Source organism: Camelus bactrianus, chromosome 5 (genome assembly GCF_048773025.1).
Source record: "Camelus bactrianus isolate YW-2024 breed Bactrian camel chromosome 5, ASM4877302v1, whole genome shotgun sequence".
Lineage (NCBI taxonomy): Eukaryota > Metazoa > Chordata > Mammalia > Artiodactyla > Camelidae > Camelus > Camelus bactrianus.
Genome location: NC_133543.1, coordinates 89,714,680 through 89,728,605, shown reverse-complemented (window position 1 = coordinate 89,728,605; position 13,926 = coordinate 89,714,680).

Genomic DNA, 13,926 nt, shown 5'->3' with positions numbered 1-13,926 from the left:
AGCTATCCCCATGTTTCCTCAGAGGGATAAACTCCGCCAGGCAGAGATCTAAGGCCACAAGCATTACTCAACAAAAACACTGGCCCTGAATCAGGACTCAGCTTATTGTAATGTGCCGGGGCATGTAATAGAATCCTCTCTCTCTTCATCCAGCATCCAGACAATTAGCCAGCTATGCCCTTGGGAGACTATTACTCCGCATATGTGATGTCTAGATACAGAGCAGGGGTGACTGCTCCTTAGGGAGACGCCGCTATTCACTGGCTGAACGTTTCAGCGCCACCTCTCACAGCTCCAGTGGGTTTAACAAGGACGACAGCCACGTCTCGTGCGTTCTCGTTCAGTTCTCTCTTGTATATACTGGGTGGCTCCTTCCTTCCCATCCCATTCACTGCAGAAATCATCTTCTCCTTCCCCTTTGCTGACGGAGAACGTTTTTTCAGTGGAATGGGAAGCCTGAACGCATAATGCTTTTGGAATAATTTTTTCCAGTGTTTGTTTTTCACTCATCTCAACACGTTTTAAGTTTGACGGCGAGAGAGGGCTTTCTATTTTACTATGCGTTAGCGAGGGTGTCGTCACTCAACGCATCCCGCGAGCTTTTTACATTCTCAGTGCTCTGTCCTTCTTCTGACCTTAAACTTTCTCCCTGCCCGGAAAGAAAGCTTTTCATGAGAACTGACAAACCCCTACAAGCTGAGTTGGACAATGAGACAAGCAGTGAATAGGGCAGATTATTGTCGGAGGAAATGGCAACTTCCTCATCAAAAATCATTTGTTCAACATAAAACCCAGGAGCCTACTGCAAGCTAACAGACTTGCTCCCCGACCGCCAGCAGATCCATAAATTCTTAGGAATATATAATTTCTCAGGAGCACAGAACAAGAGTGGCACTTGCAGGTCTCAAGGACTTTACTTCTCTTTGCATTAGACATATCCTCCCCCTGTGTCCAGCCTGGACACGTCCTCAACTGCTTTCAGACCAAGCTCAGAGAGAGCCCATCAGCTGGAGCAAAACCACTGACCCCTTCTGCTACTTCTGGTTGGAATTCTACTTAAGAGACCCTAAAAGCAGCACACACACAAAGAAAGGAAAACCAGCCCATCCTGAGCACCAGCGGCTGGCAAGCTCCTCCTGAGCCATTGATTGGCTGTAGGGTGCCGTCTGCTGACAATTCACCAAGGGACCCAAGAATGGTGCTTAACTTGCTGAGCAGAGCGCCACACCCTCATCTTTAAAACAGGACCCAAAACTGCACCTCCCTGCATGGAACTGTTGTGACATTTAAGCAAGATAAGGAATATCAAGTGATTGATCCAGCACTGAGCCAAATCTGACATTCAGTAAATGTCACCGATTAATATTATGTGTCCTTTAATCCTCTGAACAACCTTGTGAAGAGAGCATTATTCCCATTTCACAGATGAGCACAATGAGGTACAGACCATAAAGGAGCTTGTACACATAAGCTTTGCTGCTCGTGGCACCCTGTTCTTCTTGTTGGTGGCAGCCTCTCTACAGACATTCAGACTCCTGTGATTTTTTTGATAAATGAGCAGAAGAGTGATGCAGTTACACCTAGGTCTACCCTTGTGCTGTGGGGTCTCACTCCACCCTCGGCATGAGGGGACTGCTCAGCCCTGGCATCAAAGGGAAACTTAAGAGAAGACGAAGTCTTCCCAGGCCACCTACAGCGGGATTTCCCAGCCAAGGGCTTGTGGAGCAAAACCCCTCCAGTGCCCATAAGACTCCAAAACCCCCACCAAGGGGGTCACCAGGCTGTAATTGTTTCTCCTTTAATTGTCCATCTCGTGTGAACAGAGTCCAGGTTTGGGCCGGCGTACTTCAAATAACACCCAAGTTACTGTTCCAGGTATCGTGGTTCAGTTATTTCCAGTGAGCAAGGACAGACTGCAATATTTAAGTCCCAGGTTCACTGTAAACAAAGAAAATCCATCAGAAGCAGGATATCTTAAGAGAAATCCTTTCCAGGTTTTTACTACTGGCTGCAAGGGATAAAAACCTTTCAGTTGCTGATGGCTTGGTGTCCCGGTCGGTACACATTTACAGTGAGGAGACTGATTTGTTCCGGTGAAGGCTTATACAGCCTCTGAAGCAGTCCATTGAAACAGTGGGTGTTAAATGTGTGTGTGGATGTCTGAAGCCCTTCAGTGTCACCCGGCTTAGCCTCTAGATCCAACACAGCGCCAGAGAGACGAGATGTTCTTAGAAGGTCACCCCCAGACGTCTGAGCTCTTGACTACTCAATGGATGTTTATCGAGCAACTGCTTCCATATTAAAAGCCCTGAGTTAGAAGACCAGGGAATTGACTTCCTTCTAATCTTACATATGCAGTATGGGCTCTTGGTTAATGGCCTAACCTCTTTGTGCCTCTCTTTAGCCATCTGTAAAATGGGAACAATGACTGTCCTTATCTTTCAGGACTTATATTTTTCAGGTTTCTTCACAAAAAAATAGAACTAGTAGGATAAGGATTTAGACAGATAGATAGATACACAGACAGACAGATACACACACATATACACACACAAAGAGATTAAGAAATTGGTTCACACAATTGTGGGAACTGGCAAGTTCAAAATCTGTAGGGCAAATCAGTAGTCTAGAAATTCAGGTAAGAGTTGATGTTTCAGTTTTGAGTCCAAATTCCATAGCGCAATGGGCTGGATGTCTATATTGCAGTCTTAAGGCAGAATTACTTCTTTGGGAAGCCTTAATCCAATATACTTGTAAGGCCTTCAACTGATTGGATGAGACCCACCCAGATTTTGGAGAGTAATCTGCTCTACTTAAAAGTCAACTGATTGTAAATTAATCATATCCACAAATATTTTCACAGCAAAATCTAGGTTAGTGTTTGGCCAAACAATTGGGCACCATAATCTGGCCAAGTTACACAGAATTAACCATCACAAGGCCATTTTAAAGTTCGCACCAAGTGAGATCATATACAGGATAGGAATTTCAAATATATAAAGAGCTGAACAAATATTAGTTTTTTTTTTAAATAAACATTGAACCGCTGTGTCGCATGAAGAATGTGAAGATGAATAAATCAAAGGTCTGCCCTCAAATCGCTTACCATCTAATTGAGATGCCAAGATTCACAGGGAGTGAAGTGCTACCAGGCTGCCTGAGGAAACGCTGAAGGAACAGTGTGAAAATAGAGCCATCCATGGGTCAGAGAGGTTGCTAATGGCCACAGGGTCCCAGGGAGCCCCTTTGAAAGAGCCCCTTCCCCAGAAAGGCCCTTCCAGCTGCTCACTTCATCCTCATGCAAATTATCACTCTCTCCCATGACACGTCACTCTTTTTCTCCTTTGTAATATATTGTAACACATGATTATTCATTTGCTTGCACGTCTCACTGTCTAACATTGTTCTCACCCATATTAAAATTCTATGAGAGCAAGGAGGTCCTATTTCTTGTTGTCACCATTATCCCCTCAGCATTTAACACAGTGCTTAACACGTGATGGGTTTACAAATTATAGTCTGTGAATGTTTGAGTAAACATTATACATATCACCAAGTTTTCTCTACAGCAAAATTTTACCAACTTTTAATTATGAAAAAGCCCACACACACAGAAACATTGAAAACTGTACCATACACAGCCATATATGAACTACCTAAATTCAATTGTTAATATTTTTCCAAAACTATGTTGAATTAAAGTGGCATGAGTAAGCATCCTTGTCTTGTTCCTGATCTTAGAGGAAATGCCTCAGCTTTTTACCACTGACTGATGCTAGCTGTGGGTTTGTCATGTGGCCTTTATTATGTTGAGGTACAGTCCCTATGTGCCTGCTTTCTGGAGAGTTTTTATCATAAGTGGATGTTGGATTTTATCAAGAGCTTTTTCTGCATCTATTGAGATGATCATAAGGTTTTTATTTTTCAGTGTGTTAATACGGTGTATCACATTGATTGATTTGCAGATACTAAAATATCCTGATATTTAAAGCTGTTTTATTTTATTAACCAGTATCTAGTCGAGATTCTGGAAACACTTCTAAACACACACACACACACACACAGAGAGACATAAACACACACACACACACACACACACACACATATTACAATTTGTGTTTTTAATATCTGAGGTCTTAAAGAACTAATCCAATTGTTTTGTAGAATGTTCTATATTCTGGACTTGTCTGCTTGTTTCCTTTTGGTTCATTTAACTTGTTCCTCCAGGTCCCTTATAGCCTGAAAACTAGAAGTCAGGCTTTAAAGTTTGATTAGATTAGGTTAAACTTATTTTCTGAGAATAACTGATAGGCGATGCTTCTTAGGTCATATTGCATCTTATCGGGGACACACACATTTTAGCATGTTCACCATTTGGAGTGCCAGGATTAAGCATGTGATCAAGATTATGACTGTCTGATCAGTCTATTATATATTGGTGTGTATTTTCCCCCTTGTATGAGCAGGAACTCATCCAAGCAAATTTTTAAAAATGTATTTATAATTGAAATCCGAGTTAAATTCCTTTCTATGGGATTTACTATTCAAAAAGCTAGTTTATTTGTAGAACTTCTTTATTCCTTTCCTTTTAGAGGGAGGATGACTGCATGGGGTCGGGTGGGAGGGAGTCTTCAATTACCTTTGCAGAAAATGTTGCTTAGCTTAAAATCAAGTCTCCATGAATTTTGAAATAAAAGCATCCCCTCCATATATTTTAAGAGACAGCATTTTGTACAAATCTTTACAGCATTTTTCACTCAGCATTAATTACATATATCAACTTTTCATCCTTCCTGAAAACTGGTATTATTTATGAAACTCACAAGAAAAGACACAATTAATCTTTATGATTCATTGTTTTGCCTGCAAAGAACTAAGGCATATACAGAGTTGAATTTTTTTTTTCCCCTACTGGGGTTGTATAATTGGGTTAAATCAGTGCTACTCAATTCAGTGTAGCGCTGCTGGTAGAGGCAGTGTGCTGGGGGTACTCCATAAACGTGGAGCCTCCTTCTGAAGCATCATTTTTTCTTAATTGTAAGTAATTTAAAACATCTCTATATACCAAAATAAATGCATATATATTACAGAATGAAATGCAGAATTCACATGAATTTAAAGATAGAACATAAAGCCACCTCAAGTAAGCTACCATTACTCCCTGTATTTCCTGTGACTCCCCACGCCCTCCCCACACACCCCCAGCCCACTGATGGACACTCTTCTCTGCTCTTTGAAACCCTAGGTTAATTAAAGCACCTAGCTAACCTGCCAGCAAAAACTTAAAACAACAAAAACAAACTTCTTCTGAAAGATTCACCTAAGATTTCCAACAGCCGCTCTCTCCAACCTCACCCTCTGTCAAATAAACATTCATTATGGGAACTGGAGATTGGGCTTTAGGGGACCCTACCCCTGTTCAATGATACAACGCAGTAGTCACTTACCTTCCTGGGCTCCCACGCCCAGGCAGGACGCCTCTCATGCCTCGTGTCTGCACCTTCCTTTCTCCTACACTCCATCTTTTCCTTAACAAACATTTATAAAGGACTTACTGTGAGCCAGCCACCTTTCCAAGCACTGGATTAGTAATGATCCTCTTCACATCAACCCTGTATAGTAGGTTCTAATGTCATCACCATGTTACCGATGAGGAGGGTAAAGCACAAAAGAGGTGACTTGCCCATCACAGCTAGGGGCCACAGGAGCCGTGGTTTTAAACCAGGCAGCCTGGCATTTTAACTACAGCACCTCGCCCAGGGCTTTGTCCATAGGACCCCAAATAATGTGTCTGATAATTTTGTTAATATAGCAAGAAAATCTGGAGTTATCTTTGATCCCTCCTCCCACCTTATATTCAGGTAATCACCAAGTTCATAAATGCCTTGAATAGTTCTCTTACTTCCTTACCCTCTCACTGCTCCTGCTCCAGGACACGGCCAGGGCTTCTTACTGGGTGTTTTTGGTCTTTACTTCCTCCCTTCCTCCAATCCAGCCTTTGTACCCTTGCTAGAATTGTCCTCCAAAGCACAACTCTGATCACGCCAATCTCTTCCACACAAACCTTTTAGAACTCCTCTTTGCTTACAAAATAAAATCCACACTTTGCTAACGGCATTCAAGACCCTAACCTACCTTTCCAGGTTTATCTTCCTCTACACTACACACCTTACCCTGCACTCAGAATAGATCAGTAATTCTCAGATGTTTCGGTCTCAGGACCCCTTTTAACATGTGAAAACTATCAAAGACCCTCAAGTTTTTGCTTTCCTTTTCAAATCACACTGTTCTCAATATTGTTGACAGTGCTATTTTGAGAAACAGCCGAGCACACCCTCCCCAGAGTTAGTGGTTCAGTGGATTGTGTACTTACCATGTTAAAAATCAAACAGAAAATTTTAAAACACTGTAGCATTAGTGTTTAAATAAAAATGAATTTGCTATATGCTAATATAAATAACACATTACTAAAAAACCTATATTTTCTGAAATAAAAATATATTGAGTGAAAAGAGTGTTTTTGTTTTACACTTTGACAAATCTCTCTAACAGCTAGTTTCATGGAGGACAGGTAGATTCTCATATCTGCTTTTGCACCTAAGCTCTTGAAATACCATACATCATATGGGCTTCCAGAAAACTCCACTGTATCTTCATGAGAGAATGAAAGCAAAAACGGTAAATAACATTTTAGCATTATCATGAGAAGATTGTGGGAACACCCAGGGGTCCCTGGACCACACTATGAGAACCACTGCTTGACGTAAATTACATCTTGCTTTTACACAAGTTCATCCTACCCTTGTGACATTTCTTCTCTTTAGAGTGCTCTTCCCCCTCAATTTCTTCTTATTAAAACTCAACAATGTTCAAAGTGTCACTTTTTAGAGACTCTCCTCCATCTCTAATAAGAATTCCTTCTTTTTCTGTGCTTCTGTAGTACTTTGACTGTACCTTGACTTACACTTAAGATACTCAATCACCTGGGCAACAGTTATTGAGTGTCTGCTATGTTCTAAATGTGGGCAGTGTCCAGCCTTCCTCCACTATCTTTTCCCGATCTATTTCCCCTACATTAACACTTACCTTCAGCCCTGTCCTCCTCATGCCGACAACCAAAGCAATACATCCATAGTAGAATTTTAGGCACGGTATAGCAGTAAGGAGATTTTTTTTTTCAGACTCAGGGACCTTTCCATAGCTCTCAAATTACATCACATAAACTATCCAATTCTGCTATTACTTAAGATCTCTACTATACTTAAACCACACTAAAATAGGTCCAATTCTCTTTAATAAGCAGAAAATTAAGACCAACTTATCTGATAAATATTTATAAGGGTAAATGGAACCAATCTAGCCCTTGTCCAATACACCATGAATGTTCAATTTGACAAATAAGTTATCACATCAATTGTTGAAAAGTTTGAATCCCAGATGAGCGGGATGACCTTTGAGTCCCATGTTTCTATAATGCTAAGTTTCAGATAAGCATTAAGTATCTGAGCAAGGATCCCAAGTCTAGTAGCTATCTGTGTAGTAAGGATGCAACTTTAGACGTGACACTGGACATTTCATGCAGCTTCTTCCTCTAGACTAGAAGCCCCCTGAAACCAGAAACTAGGTCTTTTTGATCTCTGCACACCATGTGGCACATACTAAGCACTCCATCATTTTTCTGTTGAATAAATGGCTCCGTGGCAAAGACTTATGTTAGGTCAACCCCAAAGTCCTTCTCTTAGGAGAGCACCTTGCCCACGGCCTGTGTGTGACTACCATTCACTGCATATTTTCTGTACACATGAATAAATAACTAAACAGTATACATATAATATTATTATTTATTATATGTAACATTATATAAAATATACATAATATAATATTATATATCTATATATTTGATTCTACTATGACTAAGACTTACCCTAGGCACCATGGTGTTGCAGTAATGACTAAGGTATGGTGCTGGCCCTCACAGAACTCAACATTTAACCCAATGTTAGCTGTTAGGACAAACAGCCATGGAGAACACAGCACCTAAATTCATAATTCTTTATCTGACTTGGAACGCCAGGATATTTGAAATTCTACCTCTGGCTAGCAAAATCCCTTTTATTTCTGCTTTTAATAGACACATAACTAAAGGCAAGGGCTAATGGGATGTCAAAGCAGTGTCATCACAGCCCCTTAATTGATTTGAAGGTACTTTGTAACTATTCAAGGCAAAATGATGTTCTTCCTGATGGGAGATATAGAATGTACAATTTGCATCTCATCAGAAAATGAAAAAATTCCTTGGTTTCCTCTGCAAAGCACTAATGTCCTCAGTACTGCTGACTGTGCTGTTTTGAGAACTAGCTAGCGTGCCCTCCACACAGCTAGAGAGTAAGAGGAAATATTGCCTCCCCAGGTGTCAAATTTCCTTTCTGTAATGGAAGGATGTGTGGGACAGCATTTCAAACATAGTCACAGAGGAAAAACGAGGCTGACAAGTAAGATGGATGAATGAGAGGGAAAACATGTGTTGAGAAGGAAGCTGTCAGGAGTACATCCCGTTTGTGCATCAGAAGTGTCCTAATTAAAAATGCCCATCATAAGAGCCTTTTGGGAGGAAAGTAAAAAGGAAAGCCCACTTCTCTGCAGTACAAGAGATCTCAGAGAAAAGGCTGGGCTTGGGGCTCAACTGAACTGCCGTATTCACATCGGTGGCTGTATTCTGGCACCCAGACTATTAACTGCTTTTATAACTCAACCCAGGAAATCTGCATCTTCATCCAGGGTGCCTTTTGCTTATAAAGAGTATCACAAATTCAGCTGAAATACAGAAGTTGGAGACACTGGGGTTTACTATGCAATTCAGGGCTCAGTTTTTCCAACTTCTCATCAATAATGATTTCCTTCTTTCCCATAATTGGTATCTTAAGCTTTCTAATGTTTACAGTGACATTAGTCAATTCCCTAGATGCACTTGGCCAAATTAAATAAACGACTGCAGGGAAATTTATCTGTAGAACATGAATCTTAATGAGACTTCATTCCTATAACTCTTACAGCAGATAAAGACTTGCAGAAACAGAGCCTAATCACCCATGAAGGCTGGGTAGACTTGAGCAGATAAGTGAGCATTCCTCATTCTCTTTTGCTTCTGGTATAACATGAAGGGACTGCGTTAGATAATCACTGAGGTCTCTTCCACTCTGACCTTCAGACTCTTCATTCTTCTCAAATGTGTATCCCCTTTCCTAGGAAGTGGTTTGGGGCCATTGTTAATGTGTGGTGGGTTTGTTATGCGAGAGAAATGGTGGTAGCTAAGAGTATGACTCTCCTATTAATAGTAAGAGCAGTAAGAGTCTCCTATCGCACTGCCCATGTTCAGGCTCACCTCTGCTACTCACTAGCCGTGCGCCTTCGGTCAAGCTACCTAAGCCATCTCTGTCTCAGTTTCTTCGTTTATTACATAGAGATAACAATTGTTCCGATTTCTCATACAGGTACTAAGATTAAATGAAATAACCAACATGAAACACTTGTTATAGTGCCTATGACAGAGTGAACATGCAACCAAGATTTGCTGATATGATGTGAGTTATGCACCTGGTGGTGGGAGAGGCTATTTCCTCTGCAGAATCTACCACACACCCATATGGCCAGAAGCAGACTGGACAAGGTGGAGTGATTTCTGGAGATACAGAGGAGAAGAGAAACTTTGCCTATAAAACAAGTAAATATTACTTCCTAATGTCAAAACTGCTTTTATAGTGTAAAAGGAGGATGATAATACACCAGTTTGCATTCATAGCCCCATAAATAACTTCTACCTACTCATCAATTTATTCAAGATAGACAATTTACAAAGAGTACTTGATGGAAGGAAGGAGAACAAAGGGATAAATAAAGGATAGAGCAAGGGAAAGACAAATGAATAAAAGACCAGCTTCTACTATCTTATACTATTGCTTGGTTTCACTCTCACTTCTATGTTTATTTATGGTTCATATTTAATTTGTACCTATATAAGTACCTTCTTTAATATGGTCCAGAAGGAATGCAACTGGAGACTCAATTTGGGGAGGCTAAATGTAGCTTGTATACATAATTTTGTCATGTCCAAAAATTAGGTCTTATTAAGAGAGGTACCATCCTGAATCCCAGGAAGAGTGTTTCCATCAGTCATAGCCACTCTTGGAGTTTTCCACATAATCCAAGACATTCCAGGTGCTAAATGCAACTGAGTCATTCACAGAGTTTCCCTGAGGGTTTGGCTCCACCAGTGGCCTTGCTATAACCCTGGGAATGCTGGGCCAAAGCCTAAGTCTCAACCCTGACCAGAGTGCTATATCCCACACAGATGTCTTCACAATTTGGCAGCATCAACCCACAGCCACAGATTTCAACCAAACTCAAGCCAGAATATATTCAACAGTTTAGTGAGTTATATGACCACCTGACTTCTGGCTCCTCATTGAAAATAACTTGATAAAATATACCTGACAGGCATGAAGTTCAGCAGAGAAAGGCCAGATAAAGATCATAATTTCATTAAATAAAAAGCACATTGACATTAGTATTTTTCAGTTAGCAAAATTAACTCATCAGTCCCATTGAACTAGAGTATTTATTTATGTATTTTACCAATGTGAAAACATTGTAATACACAACCTAGATTTACATAGCAAATCAAATAAAAGCAAAGGATGAAAGAAAGTAAGAAAGAAAGAAAGAGAGAAAGATGGAAGAAGTAAAGACAGAAGTCTAGTTCTAAAATTAATCCAAACAAAAAGAAAACAATACAAGAAATAGCAAAACCTAACTATAATCTGGGGAGATTGTGTGAGCCTTTGTATGTCAGATTCATTCATATGTCATTGCTTGACTTTTCTGTTGTCTTATTGACTAAATCAGGTCAAGCACACAACCAATCAATTGTTTAAAAATGAGCTGATGACCCCTTTCAGGGATACAGACGACATATTCTGGAAAACAAGTTTTAGTTATGCTGCATGGTACAATATATTTTACAAATATTACAAATATTTTACAAATATTTGTATATATACAAATATACAATATATATTACAAACCATTCAGTAATGATTTGTTGATTGGCTTAGCTACTCTAATAGTGAAAAAAATTATGCTGATAAATAGTCCAATTACCACTTCTTAAATCAAAAGCTGCATGTGAAATCTGCCACCTAAATGAACTTAAGCATCCTTGAGAATGTTTGTTTTAAATAATTAAAAAAAAACCCCATTATTTCAAAGAAAAATTTGCAGCTTTTCTTTTAGTTGATAGTATACACAAGGACAAGAAATGCTAACATAACTAAATAGAATGGCTTTCAAAGGGACTGAGGCTTTGTAAGTTCTATTAAATGACATCCAGGGGCAATGACAAGAGGCGACCTAGCTGCCCTGATGTTAAGTAAATGAGAACCTGCACTGTTTAATTGGTCATTTTTAATTAGTGTTTAATCATTTAGGATAGAGAGAATGTACATCTCCTTTCATTAATATTAAGTGAACAGAAATTTTCTACATCCTGGGAAAGGAGGAGAAAGATATCACTGACATCACTTGATCATTTTCATGATATATATATTTAAGACTTTTGCTGAAATTTAATAGGTGCTACGTGGAAAGCAGAGGTGTTTGTAAAAGAATAAACTCTAAATGGAGGAAAGAGCAGAGCCAAGCATTTCAGGTGTTCCCCTCCCCCTACTTCACAGATTCAAATGGTACTCAGTAGACACCAAAATGCAGTGACTACTAAAAACAAAACAGAGATCAAGAAGTCTCTCAAGCAAATTCCTTCAAACTTTTAAGGAATCCTGCTAGAAAGAGTAAGGACATGGAGGACAATCAATGAGAAAATAAGAAAAATGAAGCAAAGTGAAATGGAAAAGAAAATGAGGATTATTAAAATGGAATTAGATAGAAAATGACAAATTTGGAAGACACGCAAAGATCCAACGTATATATAATTGGTGTTTGAACTGATTAGAAAATCTGAAACTGAAATAATTTTTCCAATGGCTTAGGAGAAGAAAATACTCCTGAAATAAAATAGGACCAAAATCTATAGATGAAAAGGCCACATGATGTTCAGGGAGGGATAATACTAAATGAACAACTCAGACTTGCCCTGATTAAGTTACCAGACTCTTGTGGGCATTGTGTCAAGAACATCAAACCAACTATGAGCACAGAAAATTATCCGGTCGACCTCAGGTTTTCCTAGAGCCACACTCAATGCTAGAAGACAGTGGTAAGCTGTCTACAAAGTTCTGAGAGAAAGGAAGTATGATCCAATAACTTTATACTTGGCCAAGGTATTGTGAAACTAGAAAGGTCAAAGATATACATTCTCATATATTCCAAAATTCAGGTAACACAGGACCCACAGACACTGCTTGGGGGAAATAATGACTTGAAGGTGAGTCCCAGCCAATTAAGACGTAAATGAAGAAACCACAGTGAAAAGACTGAGTCTGAGCATGTAGTAAGTTTAAATATAGAATCAAGGCTAAATAACTTGGAGCAGAGAGTATAAATGTTATAAACTATGGCAATATAGAAATATTATGCCTAAAAAAGTGAGAGGTAAGGAAAGGAGGAGACAGGAAAGAGAGTGTAAACTTGCTGATCTCCTCTTCTTTCAGAGTTGGGGGTCTGAAGACGCAGTTTAAAGCAGATAATACAGGCTTACATATAATATGTTAAAATACAAAATAACCTCTAGGAAAACTAAGAACAATTATATAAACAACAGGAATTGGGTGGTGGAAGGGAAGGAAGAAAGATAGGAAGGATTATCAATATTAATTTTCTCATCTATTATAGATAATAAAAATACTAAAAGATAATAAATGCAAGTTATAAAATATTTTAAATCATAGAAGAAAATCAATATTAAAAATAAAATAAACCAGTACAGACCAAATAATAAGAGATGTAAAAGAAATGAACAAATGAGCATTAAAAATAAAAATACCAGAAGTATAGTTTATAATAGCAGGAGACAAAAGAAATTGGCTGTCAAAAGGGAGCTGCTTAAATTAACTTTTGAAATATCCACATAAAGGAATAGTATACAATTATTTAAACAATGAGATAGAGCTTTTGTTGAAACAAACTCTCAGGTATGTAGTAAAGGAAAAAAATAAGCTGTCAAATAGAGTGCACAGGATTTTTCCACTTACATACATAAAGATGTTCATTGTAAACACACACACTCTCAACGCACACACAAATACTCATTTAGGTAGGGAGAGTTTTGCAGCAGAAAGTGTTAATAGTGACATTTCTTTCTTGGGTGGAAGACTGGTGGTGTAGAGTTGAAGAACACTACCTTTTCTTTTTATTTCCTTTTGTACAATCATTAGCACTTTGACAAAAATAAAATAAAACTAGTTCAAGAAAATGTATATGTATATTCATATATATGTATAATATATACATATAATTACATACATATGCATATATACATATTTCTTAACAGACCCTAACAGACACCTGTGTATAGTTAAGGAAGCAACATGAACCAAAGGAATAATATACTTAGCCAATAAGGTTTGCCAGGAAAAAAGGGGAAAAAGTAAAGTTACATATTACATCTAATATAAAAATAAATTCCAGACAGATGAAAGATAAACATAAAAATTAAAACAAAACTGGAAAAAAACTGTAAAGAATTATTTAATTGATAGTTGGGGAAGGATTTTCTAAATATTATAAAAGCCAAGAAAAATATGAAGAAGCATCTGCAACAATATGATAGTCAAAGGGGTTAATATGCTTAATACTTTAAAAGTCCTTATAAATCTGTCGGGAAAACATATATAATCAAAGAAAAATGGTTAATAGAATAAAAAATAAATAAATATATATATTTTCACTGAGTTCCAACTTAGGGAATTTAAAGGT